This window comes from Ochotona curzoniae, unplaced genomic scaffold (genome assembly GCF_017591425.1).
Source record: "Ochotona curzoniae isolate NIBS_2020 unplaced genomic scaffold, NIBS_Ocur_1.0 contig_883, whole genome shotgun sequence".
Classification (NCBI taxonomy): Eukaryota; Metazoa; Chordata; class Mammalia; order Lagomorpha; family Ochotonidae; genus Ochotona; species Ochotona curzoniae.
This window is the reverse complement of record NW_024466599.1, coordinates 12,347,272-12,372,235: the sequence shown is the minus strand read 5'-3', so window position 1 is coordinate 12,372,235 and position 24,964 is coordinate 12,347,272. Positions and strand designations below refer to the sequence as shown.

General features: G+C 41.6%; 1 pseudogene; it reads right to left on the bottom strand.

Moving 5' to 3' along the window:
* Positions 1–22,613, bottom strand: part of LOC121165412 — a 33,965-nt pseudogene extending 11,352 nt beyond the window's left edge.
* Positions 22,614–24,964: the final 2,351 nt, after the last annotated feature.

The window sequence follows — 24,964 nt, the reverse complement described above, 5'->3', positions numbered from 1 at the left end:
GACTTACTTTGATGTATTTTATCCTGTAACAGAGTTTGATATTAAGAAAAAGATGCTGTCTGAGGGTCTCTTCCGTCTTCCTGATAAACTAGCTGAGATAGTTTAGCAACCCTTCAAAACTGGAGACTTTATTCTTGGCAGTTGCTTAAGGATTGCTTGTTAAAGTAATATACCCTTATTTTGGAACAATTGGATCAGGAAAATATAAGGGAGACATTTAAAATAGTCCTTTCAGCAAATATTACCTCTGATGCTATTTTGATGTATTGCCATATAGTTTGTCTCTCATGCCCATATTTAAACAAATTGTGATGACGCTTGGATTTGTTTCCTTTTACAGAAACTCTTACAGCATAAACATTTGCCAGTTTCCTTTAAGTGAAAATATTCAATCACTATGAAACATTTTATATGGATGTATATGTAGTTGCACTAATTTTTTTTTTTTAAATTGATGTGTAACAGTTACCTTAGCAATTTAAACTGACATCCACCGATTAGCTCTGGCTTCTGCAGGTCAGCAATCTAGCCGATTGGACCAGGTTCTCTGGCTCAGAGTCCACTCAGGTGTGTAGTGTTTCCTCCAGGCCACCATCAGTCTGTCTGCTGGATGGACTTCTTGCCTAGCGATTCTGGAAAGGACTTGCCTCCGAGCTCACCTTGTTGGCAGAGATCAGCTCCTTGAGGGTGTTCGAATGAAGTCTTCAGGAGTTGCTCTTACAGCTGGAGGTCATTTGCTCTCCTTTGCTCATCACTGTTTGACAGTGTGGTTCTGCTGTGATATGGTGAGAGAGCTTTTCGCTTTCAAGTGCTTGGAAGGTTGTAACAGGTTTACTGACAATTGCAAGGATGACTGTGTCAGAGACAACAATTGAATGAGAGGGGAGTATAGTTGAGCACATTGGTAGTTCCCAGGATTATCCAGGACATGTCTACGGGGAACAGAAAATATTGGGGTCCATCTTATATTTTCTGTCTTCTGTAAGACAGAAATGCTTAAAAATACTATGTTTTATATTATTCTTAAATATTATTGTATAATTGTATGATTAAAACATTTTAATGTTTTTTTAAACATTGTATTTGCTTTCAGTTTTTCAGTAGGATTGTAAGTAATGTTTCTGGATGAAACTATAATTGGTGTTAATTTGCTACATGGGAATGATGTTTGTGTTTTATGTTTTTCATTCATAATGAAAGTATTCAAAGAACACTAAAATATTTCCAATGAAATTACATGATTAATGATTTCACTACTGAACAATTACTACATGGCAATTGGTAAAAAAAAAAAATACTTACCAAAAAGACAGTAAGAAATAATTCATGTGGAAGAAATGCAAGTGACTTATACACATAAGAAAATTAGTTTTGGGGCAAGAACTGTAGCAAAGCAGGTTGAGCTGCTGCTTGCAACACCAGCATTCCATACTATAGTGCCTAGGATTGATTCTTCCCTCCGTGGAGGCAGCAGCTGAGGGTTCAAGAAAACAAGTCCCTGTCAACATCATAGGACACATAAGAAAGGATTCTGGTACCTAGACTCAGGCTGGTGCAGCCCCATCTGTTGCAGACATTTGGGGGTGAATCATGGGTGGAAGATCTCCCTGTCTCTATCTCTGTCACTTATATCTGGGATGAAAACACAAAGGTGGAATATAATCCTGTGCAGACAGTGGTGGGGCATCCCAAGGGGCAAGGCCTGATGGACACAAGACAACACTGAATACCTGCCCAGCCACTGAATACCTTCTCTGCCCTGATTTTTCAGACCTGCCACCAAGAGCAAAGGATTCTGCACTGCAAAGCAAAGATTTTGTGAGGACACAATGCAAAGTAGCACACATTTCAGTGGGCGGAGGGCATTTTTATTTCAAATTGTAATTTGCTTCATCTATTAGAAGTTAATCTTGTGTCCTTCTCCTTGATATGTGATATTAATTCCAGTAGAAAAGTTGCAAGCATCTGGAAGCCAGCAAAGCCCAATAGATGTATTCTTTCCTATTTATCATAAATTTAAACCTATGTTTGGCTAAGGGCTTGAATAGCCATTCCTGGTAAAGCTCTGAGTTGGAGTTTATGCCATAACTTGGCTAATGTGCTCATATTCAAGTATCTATAACTCCTTGAAGTGTTAGTGTTTTGATGGGAAATCTTTACTAATTTTTTTTATCATTAGGAAACATCACTAGACTGTATTCTAGTATGTGCTCAAGCTAGGCTACCATCACCCATCAACTGTGAAAGAAGTCAAAACACCTAGTGTGTGGGGCAGGCATGCTTGGACCTTTCCACCCGACTCCCACAAGGACCCGTGGTTGTGGGCTCAAAGCCTGTACTTTGAGGCATGTGGAATGAGGCACAGATCTTTCTAGAGTTTCCTAATGGAAGAAGCCAAGTTATCCTTCTTTGGTTGCTGTGATGGTTAGATAAGGAAGTTGTGCAATGAACTGTACATAGTAGACTTTCAATAAAGTGTTTTGCATCTATTTTAGGAGATCTGCTTTCTTCCAAATGTTTTAAAAAGTAGTCACAAATGAGACCACACTGGTTTGTTATTTGTAGCTGCAGGGTCTGGTGGTCAGTAGAAATTTTGGGGACCAATGTTCATGGTGCTTCAAAGATGTTTGCTCTCCAAGTCTGCTGTTGGCAGTGACAGAAAGTGGGTTTGGAGGCAGTGTGCAGACAAGTGGAATTTTCCATGCTAAGGCTCACGAGTTATTCCCATTTCAGTATTTGAGTTGTTTGGTGCACTATAAATCATTCCAGCATGAATACACACAGGGGGTCTTCATTAAGTTATTGAAAAATAATATTAAAAACTATGTATGGATTCCCTGATTTTTGCATTATAGTAATTGTTAATTCCATAAACAGTATGTGTGTGTGTGTGTGCACATGTGTGGACACATGCATGTTAGGAAGTAGAATTGTAAAGCAAAGAAAACAATGTGAGAAACTTAAAGTCATAAACATGTGAATACGATGACTGTTGCATAAGTCAAATCGGAGTCCATGTTCCCACAAAGAGGTGTTTCCATAGAAGGTCAAGGAAATGGTGCTTAAGGTTGGGTTTGTTTCATAATTGAAGCTCCTTCCTTAACACATGGTTTCTGCCCTCACTCAGTTGACAGTCTAGGTAAAATGCTAGTTAGGTGTCTAACTTGCACCGAAGAGAATACAGCTCTGTATGTGTTCTGAAAGTGAGAGGAGGACACAGTGAAAGATGTGGCAGCCAAGAACAATGGTAGATGAAGTGGGAGAGGGCTTCATGTCGGGGAGTGGGGATGGGACCTGGGAGAAGTGAAATGCTGTCTGGAAGGATGTTGTACAATGGCTTGGCCACAGTCTGTTCAAGAAGTGGGATCAAAGTGCCTATGAGGGCTTAAGGTAATAAGACACATATCCTCAGGGAGCCAGGTGCTTCTGTGGCCAAGGGCTGTGTAGCTTGTCTGGCTGACTCAGATACATGCGGGACTGATTAAAGAACTGTGATGGTTGGGAAAAAATGTAGACATCAGAGACACGAAAATGAAAACATCCAAGTGTTTTTGAGTGAAGTATGCCTCTCATTGTGTTTCACACGCCTAGGAGGCATCTTGAGCCACCTTTGAAATGCCTGGGGACTTCCTGTTTTCAGATCCCTTTCTCTTTCTTACCCTGCAGGCACATGATGGCTATCACATTTTCTCTTTTGAGATAGGGCCTTCCTCTCTCTGGTTGCTGTCTGGAGAGGAGTTGGAAGGTCCCTGAACTCTCAGGAGGAAACTGTATGTGTGTTTGTGGGCACAGATACGGGTACACAGCCCAGAGATCAAGGACCCACTCTGAAGGCTTAGGAGTTGTCGATGTTTGGCAAGTTCCTTAATCTCTTAGATTCAGAACCTTAGATTCTTCATCTATAAATGGAAATAGTAATGCCCATCTTGCAGTGTTCTTAAGAGGGCTAAACATAGGAACAAAGATTAGTATAATGTTTGACACAGGCAACTATTCAACACATCTCACCTGTTGTTATTGATATTTTTCAGCACATGTTATTATAATCTGGGTGCATTCTGGGTATGGCTGGAACATACTTAAAATTTTTGGGTGGGGGTACAAGGGGGTAGCACATGCACATTGCTGTCCATAGTGCTGAACTGTCATTGCACAGGGCTTTGGCTCTCTTAATCCCAGGCAACTATTGATGGCTGCTCTGTCTCTACTAGGAATAAATTAGGCCAAGAATGTTGAAAGGCAGAGAAGCAAACAAACAGTGACCTTTAGGTAAGATGCTGAGAAATTTGCAGAGAGTGTAAAAGGATTTTTAGTACCGTTTAGGTATTTGTGTTTTCCACAAATAAACCCAAACTGATCGACTAAAATAGCTGATGAAAAAAAATGTGGTGCTTGATTGAGAGTGGTGAGGGGTTCAAATGAAGAACGGGAATGGGTGGGGTTAGGTTCCAGGATCCTAGAGGTGAAGATATTGCTCATATGAAGTTGCATTATTAAGTCAAATAACTGAGATTTGGTTCAAATGTCTGTAATGTTCATGGTTACAATATAAATAAGCCATTGTTTTTGAATTTAAATGACCAATTTTGTGTAGCATTGAACAATCAAACACATTTTGAAGCAAGTAAGATTCTGACTTTTGAAGAGTTTGGAAGCTTTGAAGGGCAGGTAGCTTTCTTGCTTTGTTTTGCTTGCATATTTTGGTGACCAGTACCATAGGCTGTTTTCACTGTTAGCCCTTTCATTTCCCCCCTTTTTTTCTAACCTGTTTCCTAAAGTCTAGCATCTATGCATTCATCCATCCATACCTTCAGCTACCAATTAACTAATTTTCAAGCATTGAAAACCTATATTCTGTACTTATGTGATGTTCTTATTTAATCTACCTTTTGTCATGACAAACCCTGAACTTTGCCCAGCTCTGTTTGCATCAGCAGATTCTGTATTCATTCCTTCCTTCAATAATCTTTATTTAGCACTTGCTACAGAACAGACACTTTCTAGGTACTAGAGATATAGTAGTAAGTATTGTTATGTTAAAGATTTATTACTTTATTTGAAAGACCAAGTGCCAGAAAAAGAGGGTGAAACAGAGAAACAAATCTTTCATCCCCTGGTTCATTTCCCAAATGCCCACAACATTTACAGCTCCAGCAGGAACTCTATCTTGATTTCTCAAGTGCATGGCAGGAGCACAAGCACTTGGACCATCATGCACTGCCTCCCAGGGGGAGTATCAGGAATCAGGATTGGAAGTACAAATAGCTGGAAGTCAAGCCAGGTACTCTGACATGGTGAATACAGACGTCCCAATTGGCAATTTAAGCCTCTGTACCACAACACTTACTACAACAAATAGTATTATCTAGTGTCTGGTTCACCAAAATAGGTTTATGGTTGGCTTTTTGCTTCTGCCATACATCCCTTGTAGTTCAGTGCCACTGAAACCAGATGTCCCTGTAAAACTAAATCATACTGTGTCATTCCTGTGTTTGCAATCTCCCAATCAGTTCTCAACCTTTTTAGCTGGGAGCAGTTCTGGAGGTGACAGGAAGCTACATATGGAAAAAATGACCAATATGGGTCAAAGGGCAGAAGTAAAAAGTAAGAATCAGTAAAATCTCCGAAAATTCTGTTCTTAGCAACCAAATACAGAGTTACCAATTCTTGAGCTGGAAGATAGTGAGTTTGGAAGTGGAAATTGTAAATCGGATTTTGGATAGTTTGAGATACCTGTTTGTTGTTGAAATGGAGATGCTAAGTGTGTAGTTGGAGCAATTAGCTTATAAAATGCAATAGGGCTTTGTGAGCTCCCTAACATAATGGAGAAGTAATGCTCCTATGGTGAGCTTTGGAGCACTCATCATTTAGAAGGCAGGAAAATGACGAGGCACTCATAAAGGAATAGAAAAAGATGAGGAATTTGGAAATGGACAATGGGCAGCAGCAGACAAAAAATATATTTCAGTGAGGGCTGAAAGAGGACATGTGGAAATCACAGGATGTCTTGATCAGAGCTGGGTCAGTGGATTGCAGAGTCCAAACTCTGAATCATTTGTGTTAAAATGAGAGTCAGAAAACCAGAAAGGAAATAGTGAGTAGTGAGAACTCTGTAAAGGTAACAAGGTCTATGTCAACGAACACTTGACATAGTGACTTGCAAAGGCATAGGCAACAGTAAAGCATCCATTTTCAATGCCCATGTTGTTCTATCATGGAAAATTCTCCCAAATATTATATTGACTGAAAGAGAGCGAGGCATCAAGATATGAATTTCTCTCAAAACTGGCTAAATCGGCAAAAGACTGATTCATTCCCAACTTCTTTAAAGGGTTGTCATTCAAGGCTGCTTAAAACAGCCATGTTATCATCAATAACAATAATAACAACTAAAAATGGTAATAAGAGTTCTCATTCCATGCAAGGCACTGTACTAAGTGTGCTTCATGGATTTTCTCACAGAATTGTCACAGTTCGGTGAGATTGATATTATTGTTATCTTCATCTGAAAGACTCTGTTGCCTCTCGACAGAGTAGTGGTCCTTCAAAACAGTCGAAGATCCAGATACTTACCATTTTTTACTGTGTGAGTATTACATTAGTATGCTGTGGGAAGAACAATGAGGTGAAACAATTTCCTAGAAGTGATATAAGAAAGAAAGCTTGTATTCCCAAAGAGCTGCCGTGTGGGTTGGGAACCTGAGTTTTCCTTTCTATTCCGTGCATCCTTTGTACCTCTCGACAGTATAGATACTGCTTTGAATGGGGGTTGCTGGGACTTGAATAAACGAAGCACAGCACATGAAGAGGCCTTGCATGGTTGTGAGAGGAGGCCGGTGGCCCTTGCTGTGGTCCCTTCCATGTCCCTCCCCTCTCCAATGTTTGTGCTTATTGTGCTCCTTGCTGAGTTAAGGACTGGCTTCATTCACAAAAAAAAAACAAGGTGCAAAGTGAGGTCTCCGGTTTCGGCTAACTCTTAAGACCTTAGCTTTCAGAAACATCTTAGATACGTTTCCTAAATGTTTACAAGAAACAAGAGGTATTTTGATAGGCTTATAAACTTTATTCAGTTTTAACAAATACTGAAGTTACTGCCTTAACTATACCAGTAGGAATTACATGTTGTGCTATAAAATCAAAGGCCAAAATAGTTCAGATAGTTATGGCTCTAATTAAGACTTCACTGCATGTTGCAGTGTGGGGAAAGTAACTCTACACAATCTATGATTTTTTTTTTTTAAAAAGAGATATTTAGCCACTCAAATTCCATTTTTTTAAAAAATAGCCTTTTATGGAAAATATAGAGAACACTGGATTCGTTAATGATTGTAGGCTTCTATGAATAGCAGATGGGTCTATTCAAAGGGCCAGAGGAATAAATATGAATAAATATGAATGCATTAATTATGACCCCCAGAAGAAGTCTGCTTGAAACCTCTCAATGTGACAATATTTTATGCAGTAGCTTTAATTCTTGGGTGAAACTAATAAATTAATCCTCTCCCTTTTTTTTTTCCCTGAGCGCACTTTTCTCTCAAGGTTAGATGCACACACATGGGTTTTGAGGCCCACTACTTGGGAGGCCCAGATTCCACATCAGAGTACCTGGATTGAGTCCAGCCTCATGTTCCAGTCCAGTTTTCTGACAATGTGCCTGTGCCTGGGAGGCAAGAGCTGATGGCCCAAGTATTTTGGTTCTTGCTACCCATGTACGAAACACAGCTGAAGCTCTGGGCTCCTGGCTTTGGCCTATCTCAGACTCTGTTGTGGTCATTTGGATAGTGAATCAAGAGATGAAAGAGCCTGCTTTTCTTCTATCTCCCCTGACTCTCTGTCTTGGCCTTTCAAAAAAGATAAAAACTTTGTAGATGTAAACACAGAGACTCATGCATAATGTGTTGTGGTCCCATAAAAGTTTTCTGTATGCTAGTATTTTAGTATGTGTTTTGGATTGCTTATTTCTCTTGCTTTTATTGTTACTTTTTGCAAAAGAAATCATGTGTGTGCATGCTGTGCATCTTTTAACACTCCTGGAAATCACTGCTCTTGACTTTAGATTCCCTCCCGGTCCAGTAGGAGTAAGCCCAGAAAAGGACTAAGATATGGAAGACAGCTTCCTGTTATTTTCACTCCAAGATTGTTTGTTTTTTTTAAATTTAAAACGAAAGTGTTAAGGGATTATGTGATTCTAATTTCCCATTTGTGAGCTATGCATGCGATAAAGGTTTAATATCTAGAATATAAAAGGAGAATATAAACACTCCAGTTAGGAGCTAAGCAAAAGTTCTGAAAAGATACTTTTTAAAGATTGATTTATTTTTATTCGAAAGGTAGATTTATAGAGAAAAAAGGACACGCATACACGCATACACACACACAGAAGAGAGAGAAACCTTCGATGTGCTGGTTCACAAATAGCTGCAGCAGCTGGAGCTGAGCTCATCCAAACCTAGGAGCCAAAAGCTTCTTCCCTGCCTCTCATGTGGCCGTTCAGGGCTATAATTTGGGCTATCCTCCTCCTCTGCTTTCTCAGGTAACCGGAAGCTGGATCAGAAGCGGAGCAGCTGGAACTAGAACCTGTGCCCACATGGAATGCAAGTAAAAACTGCAATGAGGATCTTCTCAAGGCAGCTAGAATGGCCGTTATAAAAAAGACCAAAAAGCAAAAACAAAATACCCCAAGCCCTAAAGAAAACAAAACAACAAATGCTGGTGAGATTGTGGCGAAAAAGAAGCGCTATTGGTGGGAATGCACATTTGCATGAGCATTATATTGAATAATATAGAAATTCCTCAAGCTTAAAATAGAGTTTTCTTATGACCCTACTTTCCCACCTCTGGAGAGGGAGCCCAAGGAAATGACATCATCAGTGAAAGATGCATCTGCACTGCAACATTTATTATTGCATTGCTTGTAGTAGTGAAGACATGGAATTAAAGTGGATGTCCTTGAGTGGTGAGCGGATAAAGAAAAGGTGGCACATATACACGATGGGACATCATTCATCCATAAAAAAGAACAAAACTCTGGAGTTCACAACAAAATGGATGGAATTGGAGATCATCGCCTCAATGGAATGAAGCTAGACCCTGAAGGGCAAATACCACATTTCCACGTCTATGTATATATTTACATAAATAAATAGCTTGAAATGGTGCAGATGCCAAATTATTTGGTGTATATTTATAAATGTTCATAAATTACACTCCTGAAAATATAATACTCACTTTTTTCTGATTTTATAATCTTTGTCATGAATTCAACACTATATGATATTAGTATATCAACCTATGGTTTCAAAAATTCTATAGTATTTTCAAATGAAGTGAGTATGACAAAATGTTAAAAGCTGCTAAATCTATGGTGGTTCATTGAACTTTATACTTGTCTGTATTGCCTGAAACATTTCAAAATAAAATAGGAAAAAAAATCCAATTTATTTGTACCAAAATAAACTTATCTTTAAATTATTTGAAAAATTATATTGTTTTTAAGGGATTTAGGGGAGTTTATTTTATAAAATGTCTGAAACAAATATTCTTTTGTCATTACTAATTTCTATTCATTGTTTCCTTCTCTCCTCCATCCTTGTTCATTAGATGTATTTATATTTTAGTCATAGAAGTCCTAGCCTTTTAAATTTATTTAGTGCATTCCAGACTCCAGCAGGTCTAATTTAAAACCCCCTTGGTTTTGATACAGTTTTTGTTCTTTTTGCAAATTTGCATCAATCCTTTATTATCCCATATAGTTGATCAAACACATTTTCCATCTGTGTGTGTGTGTCTCCCAATGATGGGGCATGCAAAGCATTGCAGAGGTCAATCTGTGGTTAGACTTTGAGAACTCGGATTTGAATCTTTTTCCTCCACTTACTCCATGTCTGACCTTGGGAAAAACTTTAAACTCTCTGAGCTTCTGCTTCTGTATCTATAAATTGGGGATATTTATACTTACCTCATATGCTTGTGTTAATGAGACATATCTGACAGAAGAAAGGCTCATCATAAATTAAGTTCCAGTTAGTAACACTGTGTAAGTTTTAATAGTGATGACAAAATTTGATCCTAAACTTTTTCTGTTTGGGGGCCTGGAGTTTTTCATGTAATGTAGACTGTCTTTAGCGATATTGTATGCTTGAGCCATATTTTCCTTTCATCTGTGTTTGGAAGTATCTCTTTGGAATCTGGCTCCAGGGTACCCAGTTACTTTCTCCAAGGGCTGTCATGGCTTGGGGCTCCTGACTTGCTCAAACTGCTGTCACTTTTCATCCAGCAGTTTTCCCAGGACTCCAAAACGGTGCTTTCAAAGGCTCGATCTTGAGTGGAGTTGTAAAGACGACATGAGATTTGTGGTTGTTGGGTGCCAAGATGGGACTAAGAGTATCCGTTTTGCACCTGGGCATCTTGGTGTAGAAGAAGACCAAGGCCTGTCTTGGGCAAGAAGAGCAAAGTAGAGAACAACGGCCAAGGCTCCCTGGGATCTCGAAATTCCTACTCTTGCCCACTCTGCCTGTTTGGGAGTCCAGGAATCTCCCAGCTGGGCCTTGGATTCATGACTCCACCTCTGTTGGAGATGCGATCAGTAAGCACCTCCTGATCTTCGGTGTTGTTCCTAAACTGAGGAGTGGGAGCAGCGACTCTCCAGGCTGCTGCCAGCGCTAACAGCTCTGTCTTGGAGTAGTTGGCCTGTGAAATGTTAGAGAAGACCCGAGACCCTCCTCCCTGGGTGGATATCAGCTTCTTCCTTTGGATTTTACACAGAATCTGATCCTCTTGGCCTGAATGGAGCCAAATAAACGGGAGTCTCGGAGGAGGTTGATGGCTCAGCCGTGGAAGTCCCTCAGCGACGTCTGGTTTTGATGTATTGCTGAAGGATACGATCATGCTTAGAGAACAAGATCACTTTTGCCAGTTTGGGAGAAAGGTCATGTTTTTAATTTAACTTAATTTCCTACACCAAAGAGAATTTTCAATAGGATATTCGACTTTTGCACCTTTAATGAGACCAAATGCTCTGGGGCTTGCAGCGCTGAGAAGAAAACAGATTTCCTAGTTTACACTTAAGCTTTGCACATTTTCTAAATTGGGCATGCCAATCCTCATCTAGAGTTTCTTTTATTCTCTCTCTCCCAGCCATCTCCCTTCCCTCTCCTTCCCTTTTTCCTCTCCTCCTTCCCCCTCCTCCCACACCTGCTGCTTCTCCTTCTTAGTGTTTTCTCTGAGCACTCAGCATAGGTTAGGCAATTTCTGTTTTACAGATATTGCTGGTATTCGGTGAGGTTAAGTAAAATGTTTAGTATGTGTTGCGAAGTAGAATGACAGGCTGAATAACAGTGCTTACCAACCTGAACTCTAAAACCACTTCATCTGAGTTCAAGTCCAGGTTTACGAGCAAGTTAACTTGTGAAGTTACTTGAAAAAAATAGCTTAACCTTTGCTTACTGGTCTATCTTGGTTGTCTTTATAAGTAGTGTTTAATTTTATTTTACTGACAGCAGCTGTACATACAAATTTACACATATATTGTAGAACAAAATAAATGTCTGGGTACCTGCTGCAATCTGAACATTCGTGTCCCTCCCCCACCTGACTCCCAAGGTGGTGATAGAAGATGGAGTGTGATTAGAGTTTAAGGAGATTAGGAGGTGATTATATGAAGAGAGTAGGGCCCTTGTGGATGGGATCAGGGTCCCCATAAAAGAAACCATGTGATGACACAGTCAAAAACTGGCCATATGCAACCTGAAGAAAACTCACCATCCAGACCTGTAAGAAATAAATGTCTACTAATTTTAGCCTCATAAAATATGCTATTTTGTCAAAGTAGTTTGCAGAGAGCTTATCTATAGGAAAGGCGAAATCAGAGCTAAGTATGTTCAACTTTATGTCCCATTTATTTTAATTTTTAATGGCTTTGAGAGAGAGGGGGCGGAGAGAGAGAGACAGAGGGAGGAAGTCTTTTCTCTGTTGATTTATCATCCCAAACCTGCAACAGCCACTACTGGGACAGGCTGAAGCCAGGAGCCAAGAACTCATTGAGGTCTTTGATACAAGTAGCAGGAACCCAAGGACTGGAGCAGCAGGAGGCACGTTCCAAATAATCCAACAAATTATTATAGAATACAGTGTGATAATGCAATCCACGGGTTAGATGTGGGAAGATCGAATCAATTCAGTTAGTATTTCTATCTCCTTGAACATTTTAAAATATTTTTAATTGACAATTAACAATTAAACATGTCTATCAGGTACGGTGTGACATTTCAGTCAATGTAAACAGTATGCGGGGACTGTGTCAGAGTAATTAACAGTGGGAATGTAAATTAGTTCATAAACGGTGGAGAATCCTTTGAAATCTAAACACAGGTATACCATGTGATCTAGCAATCGTATCACTTAGTATATATCAAAAGAAACGAAACTGAAATTGCTCTACCAAAGAGTTGCAGGTACACTCATGCTTCTCCTGGCGTTGTCCATAATTGCCCAAATATGGAATAAAAGGAAGTGTCCTAATACAGGTAAATGAGATTTTAAGTGATATGTACAGAGAGACTATGGAATATTATTCAGCTATTCCAAAGGAACAAAATTCTCACATTGCAGCAAAATATATGGAACTGGAGGACATCATGTTAGTTCTGATAAACCAAGCACAGAAAGATAAAAAAGGTGCCTCATCAAGGAAAGCCAAAAATAGTCAACATAAAGAGTAATTACTAGAGGCTGGGAAAGAAAGGTGGAGGAAGATAGAGGAATAGATTTTGTCTTCCATAGCGCAGTGATGTGATTTTTGAAAATTTTGCTTATTTTTTAATCTATATAAAGAAAATATTTCATGAATTTGGTAGTTTTAAGAGCATAATGATACTCCCTTCCATAGCCTCTCTCCTCGCTCTCTCCTCCTTCTTAATTTTAATTTTTTCAGTGATGCAGTTTTAATTTTCCTTATCATCATGAGCTTAATTTTATGGAAACTCCCCTATTGTTTTCCAAAGTCATTGTGCAGTTTTTAACATGCATGGGCAATTATAAAAGCTGATATTGCAACAATGGCTCACAAATCTACTTTTTTTCTATATGATTTTAAAATGTTTAATTTTCTTTCTATTTTAAAAAATGTTTATTTTTATTGAAAATACAGACTTGCAGAAAGAAGGAGAGACAGAGAGAAAACTCTTCCATCCACTGGTTTACTTCCTAAGTGGCTGGCAGCGGCCAGAGCTGAGCTGATTTGAAGTCAGGAGCCAGGAGCTTCCTCCAGATCTCCCATGCAGGTGCAAGGTGCCAAGCCTTTGGACCATCCTCTACTGCTTTCCTAGGCCACAAGCAGGGAGCTGGATGGGAAGTGTAGCAGCTGGGACTCGAAGCAGTGGCACTAGATCATCATTCCAGGCCTTTTATTATTATTTTTTAAATATTATTTGCATAATTGAGAGAGATGCACACCCATGTGGACCTCTAATTAGGACAGGGAGGGTCAGGTATGAAGGAAGGTAGGTGGGACAAATGTTTCAGTTTTTTTTCCTCTTGTGTCTGCTGAGGGGAAACATGGAAGAGCTGCTCCTCGTTGTCAGACCAAATCAGCATATAGAGATGGGAGTTGGTTATTTGATGACACCTAAGAGACCTTGATGTGGCGAACAGTGTAGTGAGGGTGTTATTTGAGTGATTTTAATAATTCTGAGATGTTGCTAGTTTCATTGCTTCAGAGATGAGAAAATCTTCCCAAGGTCTGTTGGTTGACAAAGTTCACCTTAGTCCATCCGCGGATCCAGGAACATGCTGCAAATCTTGGCCATGATGATTGTCCAAGCTGTTCTGCTTTCCATCCTCTGATGAGACAGTCAACATCCTCTGACCTGAATGAGCTGGCCATCATGTCCCCTGTGTGCTTCTGGGCATACTGTTCACTGCGCAGGCCCAGACTTGATACACACATCCCAAGGTCTGACCACACATCCTGTAATTTTCCCTGTGTTCAGGGTCTGAGACCAATGGTGTAGTTGGGGTGACCTCAGACGAGTCAAGTCTGACTCAAGTGTGCACCACCCAGTGCAGGGTCATATTCGGTCTGTCACTTGCACCAGCTGACACACTGGTGGATGAAGCTGACTGGTCAGCTTTATCCTAGTCCCATATCTTACATGAACTAGTGGGTCCTGTGGCCCAGCCCAGCCAGCCCACCACAGATCCGATCCTCATATACACTAACAGGTTCCACAAACTAATCAGGGTGTTCTCCAGTAACCCCAACAGACCCACATCCAGCCCTAGTTCTCATGCTCACCAACAGTAGGTACAGCTTAGCAGGGGAATAGCCACAGGGGTGTTCCCACTCCTGGATCTCGTGCCTGCCAGGAGGTACTGTGATCAAGCTTGACATGACTTTAGCCAGTCTTGGCACTTGCATGCTGGTGAAGTGGCTTAGCCCAGCTGGCCTGCACCTATTCTGCCTCTTATGCCAGTGGGTATGGCAGCCCAGTTCTGTCTGGCCTGCCCCTAGTCCCAACTCTCGTGCTCACCTATGGAAGCAGCATCCCAGCAGGAGAGTCCTGGAGGTTCCTCCATCAGGTCCGCTCCTATCCCTGGGTTTTTGCACCATGCCAGTGGGTACTGCAGCCCAGACTGAGATGAGGGGCCTGCAGTCTTGGCATTCGATAGCGGGTGCTGCAGCCTAGCCCAACCCAGCCCATTCCCAGCAACAGCCCTCATCTGAACAGGTGGGTATTGTGGTCCAAGCGAGCCTGTCCTGCAACCTGTCCTGGCTCTTGCTCATGTCACTGTGTACTGTGGACTGGCCTAACCTGACCAACCCCTAGACCTGGTCCACATTAATGCTGACAGATGCTGCTGCCCAGCCTGTCTGGCCTGTTCCTAGTTGTGGTGTGGTTGTTGTGATCCCAAGGAGCAACTGAGACTTAGTAGGGGAGTTCCCCAAGTTCCCCTAACCAAGCCTGCTCCCAGCCCCAAGTCCTACATGTGCCAACAGGTGCAACAGCCTTGCTTGGCATGGTCTACTTTCAGTCCTGGCCTTTGCGTGTGTGCTGGTGGGTGCAGCAGCCTGGCCCCACCCTGCCTCCCCTCAGCCTCAGCTCCCTCTGGTATCAGGTGCATTCCTGTCAGTAGAATTCTATTGTCCAACCTGGTTAGGCCTGTTACCACCCCAGCTGTCAGCATAAATTGGTGGGTGCTGCAGCCCCACAGAGGTGAACCCATGTTTTCCCCACAGAATCTATTCTCAGATCTGACTCTCTTGCGTTCTAGTGGGCACTGTGGCCAAGCCTGATGTGGCCCAACCCTGTTCTGACACTCACGGGAGGGCACTGCTGCCCAGCACTGCCAGGCATGTTCCCTAGCCTAAGCTTTTGAGTGCACCAGCAGGATGTGGGCAATACTGTTTAGCCTACCCCAGATCTCTCATGTAGGTGGATGCCTTGGCCTAACATGCCCTTTTGGTCTCCAAACCCCTTGCCCACCTGTGACTGCAGTGGCTCAGTCCTTGGAAGACCTCAGAAGTCATTCCTCTGTTGTCAAACATGCCCTCAGCTGCTCCCACTCTAATACATCCCTAGGCCCCATTCCCCTGGAAATCTGTCCTGTCCCAGTGTGCCCTGCCTTTCCTCGCATATTTTTAAAGAAAAAGAAAAAGAAAAAAGAAAAAAGGAATAGGCAGTTATTGTGGCAAGTTGTTGTAGTTGACACAAATTTGGCATTAACTAGGCCAGAATGCCTTCCAACTTTGGCTGCTTTTTTCCCAGCAGTGTAACACTTGTATGTGTACAAGGCAGTTGCCTTTAGCTGGGGTTTTCTATATGATTTAAGAGAAAATGCGTTAAAGCCTATTAGCACATTTTGGATGTAATATGTAAATATGTGAGTCTGTATAAACATCCTTATTTTCTGAGGAAAATATCTGTCCTACTTTAGTATCTTATCTTTTGCCAGATCAGGGATATCCTGATTCAAAGAGGAAATTTGTGGCACAATGGGTAATCTGCTTTGGTGTTTGGCCCCCCATTAATCATCTAGCAATGTTCCATGTCATCTGAGACTCAGACCATCTCAAATGCCAACTGGCTGTGATGAGAAATTTTATATCAGGGCAATGAGTAATGCCTAAAAGGGGGTGTTGTTGGTTGTAGAAATCTCTGGAAGGCATTTGTTTTTGTCATGTATCAAAGAGGCTACCTAAAGGTCTGTGAATAAAGCCAAGGATCGGACCAGAAAATGGGGCCTGAAGACCAGTTTCTGAATTCTCTCCCATAGGAATCCTATGAACACACAGAAAATGGCAGACCCTGGGAGGGCTGTGGAACACATTGAAAGTGACCCTGGGACTGGTTGCCTTCAGTTTAGGACCACAGGATTGATCAGGATGGAGCTGGAATAGGTAGGGAGGATGGATGGGCTGGTTGACAGCAGTGAACCAAAATGTTTCAGGAGACACAGAGGTTTCTTTAACTTCATGGAATAAAATTTCTGGGAGATGTATTCAATCTTACGCAAGCTGGAGGTAGAATGGCTAGGCGGTCCAGTACCTTTTTCAACCAAAAGAGCGGTTTCACCTCTCTAACACACATTTCAATACAGTATTCCAGCATTTCAAAGGGGAACAAGAAAACCCTGGAAACACAGGAGGGTAGTTGTAATGACTGTAGGTAGGAATGTTACACAAACAGCCACAGAGGCCTTGATTGGCCAGCGTTCCCAACCATGTATGGTCATTATATAAAAGTACAAGCATCAGTATGGCTTTTTCTTTATTCAGAGTTTTTTTTTTTGCATGATATTCAGTATTAACATCTATGTGTAAAAAAAAAAATGTCTTCATGGGTGCTGGTGTTGTGACTCAGTATATTAAGTCGTCTCCTTCAATAGCAGTGTTTTGTATAAGTGCTAGTTCAAGTCCTGGGTGCTTTAGTTCAGATCTAGCTCCCTGCTAATGCACTTGGCAAGGCAGCTTAAGATGTCCCAAGTGTTTGGGTGTCTGTACCCAACTGGGAGGCCTAGATGGAGCTCTAAGTTCCTGACTTTGGCCCAGTGCATATCTCTCTCTCTCTCTCTCTCTCTCTCTCTCTCTTTATATATGTAAAACATCTCTCTTTCTCCCCTCTCTCTTTAATACATGCATCTTACAAATGAAATAAATTACCCTCATGTATAATTTTCATGATTTTTCAAGAGTCTGTCAATACTTTTCTATGTTTAGTAGTCTTCTCCCCACCCTAGCTGCCTAGGACCCTCTGCTGCACGCCACTGCCCAGTTCAGCCTTCTTGCCACTTTCTCCTGATTTCCTGGGAACAATCAAGTTAGATTGATTTAGACAACTTATTCAAGCAGGATTTTTCTTTTTTGCCTATTTTCTAGATCAATGATTCTGAATTTTTTTCTCATCAAACTTTGTTTTAATGGGTCCCCAAATTCTGTGACAGGTTTTTGGTCAACTTGTTTTCATTAAAAAGTATTGGTTTTAAAAACTAATAACTTAAACCTCCACAGCAAAAAATATGTAAATAAATGAATGGTCCACAAAGCATTTTCGTTTTGTTCTGAAGGTTTTACTGTGCATAGTTATTAACCTGCCTGCCAATCTGAGGCCATTCTTCTGCCACTGATGGTGGTAAATATTAGGGATTGTATTGATATAGCCTTCTGAGCTTTCTGGGCAGACTTGTTGACCTTGCCATGTCCAAGCCTTCTTGTCCACTGCTTTGATTACACCCAGGGTAACTGTCTGTCTCATAGCATGGATAGTAAAATGACCCAGGTAGGGATAATCAGAAAAGCTCTTAGCACATGTGGGTTTGCCAGGAACCATGTCAACAGTGGCAGCATCATCAGATTTCAGGAATTGAGGGCCATCTTTCAGCTTCTTTCCAGAGCAATGATCAATCTTTTCCTGTAGCTCAACAAACTTGCAAGTGATGTGAGCTGTGTGGCAATCCAGCACAGGGCCATACTCCACACTGGCTTGTTCCAGGAGGTTCAGGATAATTACCTGAGCAGTAAATCCAGATGATTCCACTGTGGATGGGTCATTTGTGGTGTCACCAGGATGTTGCTATGACGATCATCTTTAACTGACAGGTTCTTGACGTTGAAACCTATGTTGTCACCAGGAAAAGTTAAAGTCAAAGCTTCCTGTTTTCAATGGACTTGATTTTCTTAGAATTTATTCCTGCCGGCAGGCCCCAAGGTCACTGAGGGTGAGGCAAAAGGTGTCCTTGGGTTGTAAGAAACACCAGGGACAAGCTGGTGAGGAATGTCTGCTTTATTATGCACAGGTTACAGTTTTTAAAGGGGAAGAAAAGGGAGGGCAGGAGGGAGTCTTCTGGCAACCCCCCTTCCCCAACCAAAGACACAGTAATTGGCTATAGGACACATCTGTTTTTCTTGGTCCTGTTCCATGTGTATTCCCCTTGACCTTCTAGCCATGTTGGAGGTCACACCCCATGGGTAGGTCTGGAAGTTGCTTCTCAGGTCATGGGGAGGTAAGTTCCAAGCGATACCCACCATATAGCAGGACAGGGGCCTGCCTGCAGTTGTGATGTTGACAGGAGCAAGGGTTACCACCATGCCAAGGTTTAGAACACCAGTCTCCGCTCGGCCCATAGGCACTGTACCAACACCACCAATGCTGTAGACATCCTGCAGAGGCAGATGTAGATGCAGAAGCTTGTCAGTTGGTCTAGTTGGTGGGAGGATGCAATGCAGGGCTTCCTGTAGGGTGGGTCCACTGGCATTGCCATCCTTGTGGGTGATTTTCCATCTTTTGAGTTACAGCAAATTAGCACTTGTTTCCAGCATGTTGTTACTGTTTCAGCTAGGGATTGGCACAAATGCTACTGTGCCAGGGTTGTTGCCAACTTTCTTAATGTAGGTACTGACTTCCTTAACAATTTTCTGGTAATAGAGTGGTTGAGTGGAATCCATTTTGTTAACACCAACAATTAGTTATTTCACATCCAGGGTGTATGATTCTGAAAATTAGTGAGCCTCACCTGAATAGCAGTGTGAAATAAGACTTATTTATTCATTTTTGAAAGGCAAAATGACAGAGAAGAAGGCAGAGGTGGGAACAAGAAAGGAGAGAGAGGGAAATCTTCCATTTGCTAGGTCACTTCCCAGATGGATCAAATAGCAGGAGATGGGCCAAGCTGAAACCAGGAGCCTGGAACTCTGTCCTGCTCTCTTGCATGGGTGGCAACATCCCAGGTCACCTTTCCCAGGTGTATTAACAGGTGCGATCTATGTAGTGGATCAGCCAGGACTTGAACCAGTACTCCAATATGGGATGCCAGAGAGCTTTGAAATATAAAGATTTTATTATCCCATATCCTGATCATAGATGAGGGGGAGCAAGCTCAGGAAATTTACATCTTTGACCAGCTACTAGACAATGTTAATGCTTTCTTCATTTGAGGACTTTGATTCCTGCTGTCCTAGACCATACTTTTAAAACAAAAGAATCTACTGACATTTAGCATAATACATGCTAATTTTTGTCATCTTCCATTTTCAAAATAATATTTTATATTGCTTGAATAATTTCTTACAGGTTTTTTTTTTTTTTTTAATTTGAAAGGCAATGTTAGAGGGAGGTAGACAAGTAGAAATATCCTCCATTTGCTGGTTTACTGCAACAGCCTGGGCCAAGCCAGACTACAGTCAGTAGTTTTATCTGAATCTCCTATGTGGGTGGCAGGGGCCCTAGTGCCTGGATTATTTCGTATTGCTTTCCCAGGTACATTAGCAGCAAGCTGGATTAGAAATGGAGCAGCCAAGAACTCAAACTGTTATCGTATGAGATACTGGTGTTTCAGACAGCAGCTTAGTTTACTGTGCCGAAAAACAGATCCCTGATTGAAATCCCAGTAACCACTGATTATTTCTCACTCAGTTGCTGACTCTTCAACGACCAACTTTTTAAGGTTCTTATGCATCACCATAAAGTGATTTTTATTTCAAATTCATTAAGAAAATGTTGCGAGGAGTGCAAAAGGAAGGAAAAAACCGGCCAGTGGATTGAAGCCCACACCCGTTGGGGCCGCAGGCTCGCAGGGCACAGCCTCATGCTGTGCCTCCTCCAGTCCCTGGGAATCATGGTCTTTCTCACTTCCTACTCCAAGTCACTGGCAGGCTTGGGACCACCCTGCCTTAGGCTGCCAAGTGAGAAATTCTGAAAGCAATCGAACACTGTACATTTTCACAGCAGTTCAGCAGAAAGCTGTTGGGCACAGATGTTTCTGTAATTGTGATATGCTGGGAACATTCCCCAGGCTCCAGGCTCAGAGGGTCTGGGCCTCATTCTTCCACCTAGGTGCCTCAGTGGGTGAGCCTCACTCAAGTGGGGCTCTAATGGGAACCAGGTGGCAGCCGGTGCCTGCTTTAGCAGAGCCGGGGAAGAGTCATGTCCCAGTGCCCATTCATTGCTTCCTCCCTCCTATCCCTTCTTGGGGAGCCAGCTTTGGTGATGGCCATCTGCCCTGCTCTTTGCAGAGTGGAGTGGTTCTTGGCTTCTTACCCGGGAGGAGAATGGAATCTCATGTTTGCTGCTGCGTGAAGCCAGTGAACCCTTCCAGCTGCTTTTTGAGAAACGATAAGAAAAGAACCAGGGAACAGCTTTGACGATGTGAAAAAATATGACTATTCCAAATGACCCCCATGTGACAGGGTCACTTCTGTCATTTACAGGCTTAGAAATTTGTGACATTTTCCAAAGTGAATTTTTGTTGAGCACATAACATTTCTGCCTTCAACTAGAGAGAGCTGTCATTCACTACAGGGCTCATCCCACTGTGGAAACACAAAGGAGGCTATGAATAGCACGGAGGAAACATCTGCTATTTGAAAAGCAAGCTGAAAAACTGACAGAAGTTCAGCGAACTTCACACAGCTTTCATGAGCATTTCAAGTTGGAGACCTTTAACCTGTGTGTACTGAAGCCAGAGGAGGACAGCTGCAGAACCGTGGAACTGTGAGGAAAAGGCAGGGTGGCATCGAGCATGTCCTGAGAGGACCACGTGCTGTGGTTAGCATCCGGTCCTGGAGACTACAATCAGTGACAGCCTGTGCTTGCATGTGTCAGTGATGCTGTGTTGCTGACAGCTGCACCAGGCGGTGCTCCTGTATCTCCCAGGTGACAGGAGAATCTCTATGCTCCCAACTGTAGCCTCCAGATAGCACACGTTCCATGTGAAAATGTAGGGCTGTTTCTCTTGTTGCTTCTGATGTTTACCATGTAGCTGTTGAAAACGCTGCTTGACTTTTTAGAGTTTTAGAGGGGAAAAAAAATCTCAAAAAGGAATATCTGCCGTAACTCAGTAAGGTAGCTGGGAAGAATAAAACCAAAGAAAGCTTGTAGAGAATGAAAAAAAAAATCACCCAATGAACTATTGGAAAAGGTAAGAAAATTGAATCAAGAAAGTTGATTCAAATTTAAGAAAATTGAATTTGCTAGATTTCAGATCCAGTTAAATATATTTAATCTTATTTTCATCATCCATCACCAAATATCAACTGAAAAGCAGAAGAAACCTGTATTACAATAAAATTAATGAAGGGCCTAGGAGTTTGGCATAACCACATGTACACAGGTTTATATGAAAAATATTAATTTCTGCTAGAGTGTATAGAAGATGACATTTAAATAGAATACATTCCTTATTCTTATGTAGAACCAGTTAATATTACTTAAGTTGCATTTTGCTAAAATTCATAAATTAAATATAACTGCATTTAAAATTCCAGGGTGATATTTTCAAAAATTTTAATAAATGTATTCTAAAAATTACACAGAAGAATTAAGGTCCTTAGATATTAAGCTAACCTTAGGAAGTAGAGAACTTGCCTGATTTCTGTATAGTTGCTATGAATTATGATATTGTGTAGAGGAGAAAAATAATCCAGCAGAATGGACTAGAGAGCTCAGACTTCTCTCTTATCCATATATCCGTCGTTAACTCTGTGTATCCATAGCTACTTCTGGAAGTTTAGTATGAAAGAAAATTGTTCTAACAATTTGATGGGTTTCAAAAGAAAAATAGTATAATTGTTGGATTTCAAAAAATGGTTTAACTATAAAGAAAAGCAAATCTGAAAACACAGAAATGTGAACTTGAGATGGAATAAAAGCTGGGAGCCAGGAACTCCATCTGTATCTTCCAAGTAGTTGGGCCATTATTCCTGTCTTCCCAGGTACTTTAACAGGAAGTGGGTATGGAAGCAGTGCAGTGGGACTTGAATGGGCACTCCGATACCGGATGCTGGTGTGGCAGGTCAAACTGCTTTGCTGGAATGCTGGGTCTCTAAATGGAAAGCCATTGTTGTAATGTTCCCGTATTGTATTGTAATACAGGAAAGATTTAAGGTATAGGTCATGAAAAAATAACTCTTATACGTTAGTATGTAAGAGACAGGAACCATAGTAGCCAAGAATATGTGTAATCATTCAGCACCAAGAAAAGTTCTAGAAGGCTAGTAAGCACAAATACATAAATGTTAAAAACCAACACATAAATGAATGTTTGTTACTGTATTTAAAATGATAAAATTTGATCATGTAAAGCATTTCAGGGGAGTAGGCAGTTGCAGGCAAATTCCCCATCGTCTGCTTGGAGGAAAGCAGATGGATGCAGACACTGTGAGAGATGACCCGGAAGTACGTAGCTAGGTGAAGCATACACATGTTCTGTGCCTCAGCACCAGAATGCTCCCCAAGGTCCTAGGCGACATGTACAAAAACAGACATGGAAGCACTGCTCTAGGTGGAAAATGCTGGTGGCAATCTGGTGGCCATCAGGTGGTCACTTAGGGTTTGAAGCTGAAGCAATCCCTTTAACTTGATTAAGCATTGGCTTGTGGATGATTCTAGAAAAATGAACCCTCAAGATAGAGAAACTGATCATCCTGATAATTTGGATATGATAGACTTATATAAGCAATTTGAAGGTAAGGAAAGTGCTTTAGTGAAATGGGTAATTATTACACAACCAAATTCTGCCACTTTAGCAAACAACTTTGAGTACCCATAGTGCCATGCATTATGACAGATGAGGAGGTGGTTCAAGATGAAGACCTGAACTATTTCTAGAGACTGTAATGAAATGGTTTTGTCAAGGTGTTGCCTTGGGGGGTTACTGTAATGCTCTTATATGCAAAGTGAGTGGAATGAGAGTAGTGTACTGATTATTAACCTGGATGCACCTGCAATAAATGTTAACATGACTATAGATTCCACTACAGATACTGTAGGGGTAAACCAACTTACTTTCAGAAATACTACAACTATAACCCCAAGACTTTTAGTTGGATTTGCTTGTTTGATATTCTGAGATGCCTAAGGAAGTGATGTGTCCTTAAAGGTTAGAGCCTGCTGTAGCATTGGCTCCAGACAGTTGCTGGGACGGGGGGGGGGGGAGGCATTCCAACAACATCATTTACTCTTTCTGAGAAAAGAAGGCTTCATCTTGAAAGTACCTTTGGAGTCCTCTTATTCTCCCGTGTGTTTGCTCTCCTCTGCCTGTCATACCTGTGTTGAAGTACCATCCAGCCCTTTCTTTTTAAAATGACAGAGATGTTGGGGCCCTCATCATTCACTTGTAGGCATCTGAGTCATGATCATTCATTATGGCTCTGTGTCACAAGGACAATGATTTCTGTGAATTGATGGTCTTTTTCAGAAGTTTGTGAAGTGATGCATAAGGAGCGGGTATAGACTCTGCCCTCTGACATATTATTCCAGCAAGAAGCAACTTGCCTTCACCCACAGTGCTGTGGTTGAGTTACAGACTGGTAGAGGATCCCTGGGACTCAGAAGCTTTAATTTTGGAAGTGACCAAAGAATATATAACTTTAATCTGCAAGAGGGACAAGGTGCCCAGAACTTCCTTCTGGTTGTGTAAGACTGGGGTTTGGGTCAAGCCTCCAAGTAGATACACCCTGGAATGCTGCTCTTCCTGCTTGATCTGCTGCCTGTCTTCTTGCTCCAGGGGAATGCTGTCACTCCTTCAGACTTCCAGGAGGGTGTAGCTGCAGATATCTACACTGAGAGGAAACCCAGAAGAGTGATGCACTGTGGTGTGTGAGGGTCCTTTGTTCACTGCAAACTCCTCTTGGTCATTATGAACTGCAGCTTCCATGTTCTCCAGCTTGATTGTTTTCCACTGGGGTAATATTTCCCACGGGGACAGGTAGAACCATCTGAGCTCTGCTCTTACGTCCCTCACTTTCCCACCTGAGAAGGGCCACTCTTCAATCTCTTTCAGGGTCCACAGAGAGGACCAGCGGACATCTATGTCCCTGCCTCTGCAAATAGTGCTACTCCAGCTCTACTCTCAGTCATTTAGTGCCCAGATGGCACATCATTTCTTGTATGGAATCCAACGCAATATGATTACTTTCCCATTGTTAGAGATTTCAAACAATTTCCCTGAAGTCATGTTGCCAGTAAATGATACATCTTGACATTTGTCTTGACTTTTTGTTTCTTTCTACTACCCCTTAAAGCTGTTGGATGACATAGTTACTTATTTCCTTTCCTTTGAATTTGGATTGTTCAAAAGCTTCCCCATCCTCACCTGTCTCTGATTTTTTTTTTTTGCCCTCAGAAAGAATTCTACAGAAAGAATTCTAAAGATAGGTTGATCGCCTCATGCTTTCAGCCCATGGCAGTCTGAAATATCTGTGAAATGAATTGTACATTAATGATTTTCTCAGAGGATTTTTAAATCAAAGAAATTTTTCCTTTAGTGATTATGTCAATTTAGTTTGTTATTTGATATATTTATAGAGAGAGACAGAGAATGTGTTCTCATTTGCTGGTTCACTCCCCAAATGCCTGCAATAGATGGAACTGTACCAGGCCGAAGTCAGGAAGTCAGAACTCAGTCTTGGTCTCCACCTGGGTATAAAGGGATCCCAGTCCCCAAACCAACACCTGCCTCCCAAGATGTAATT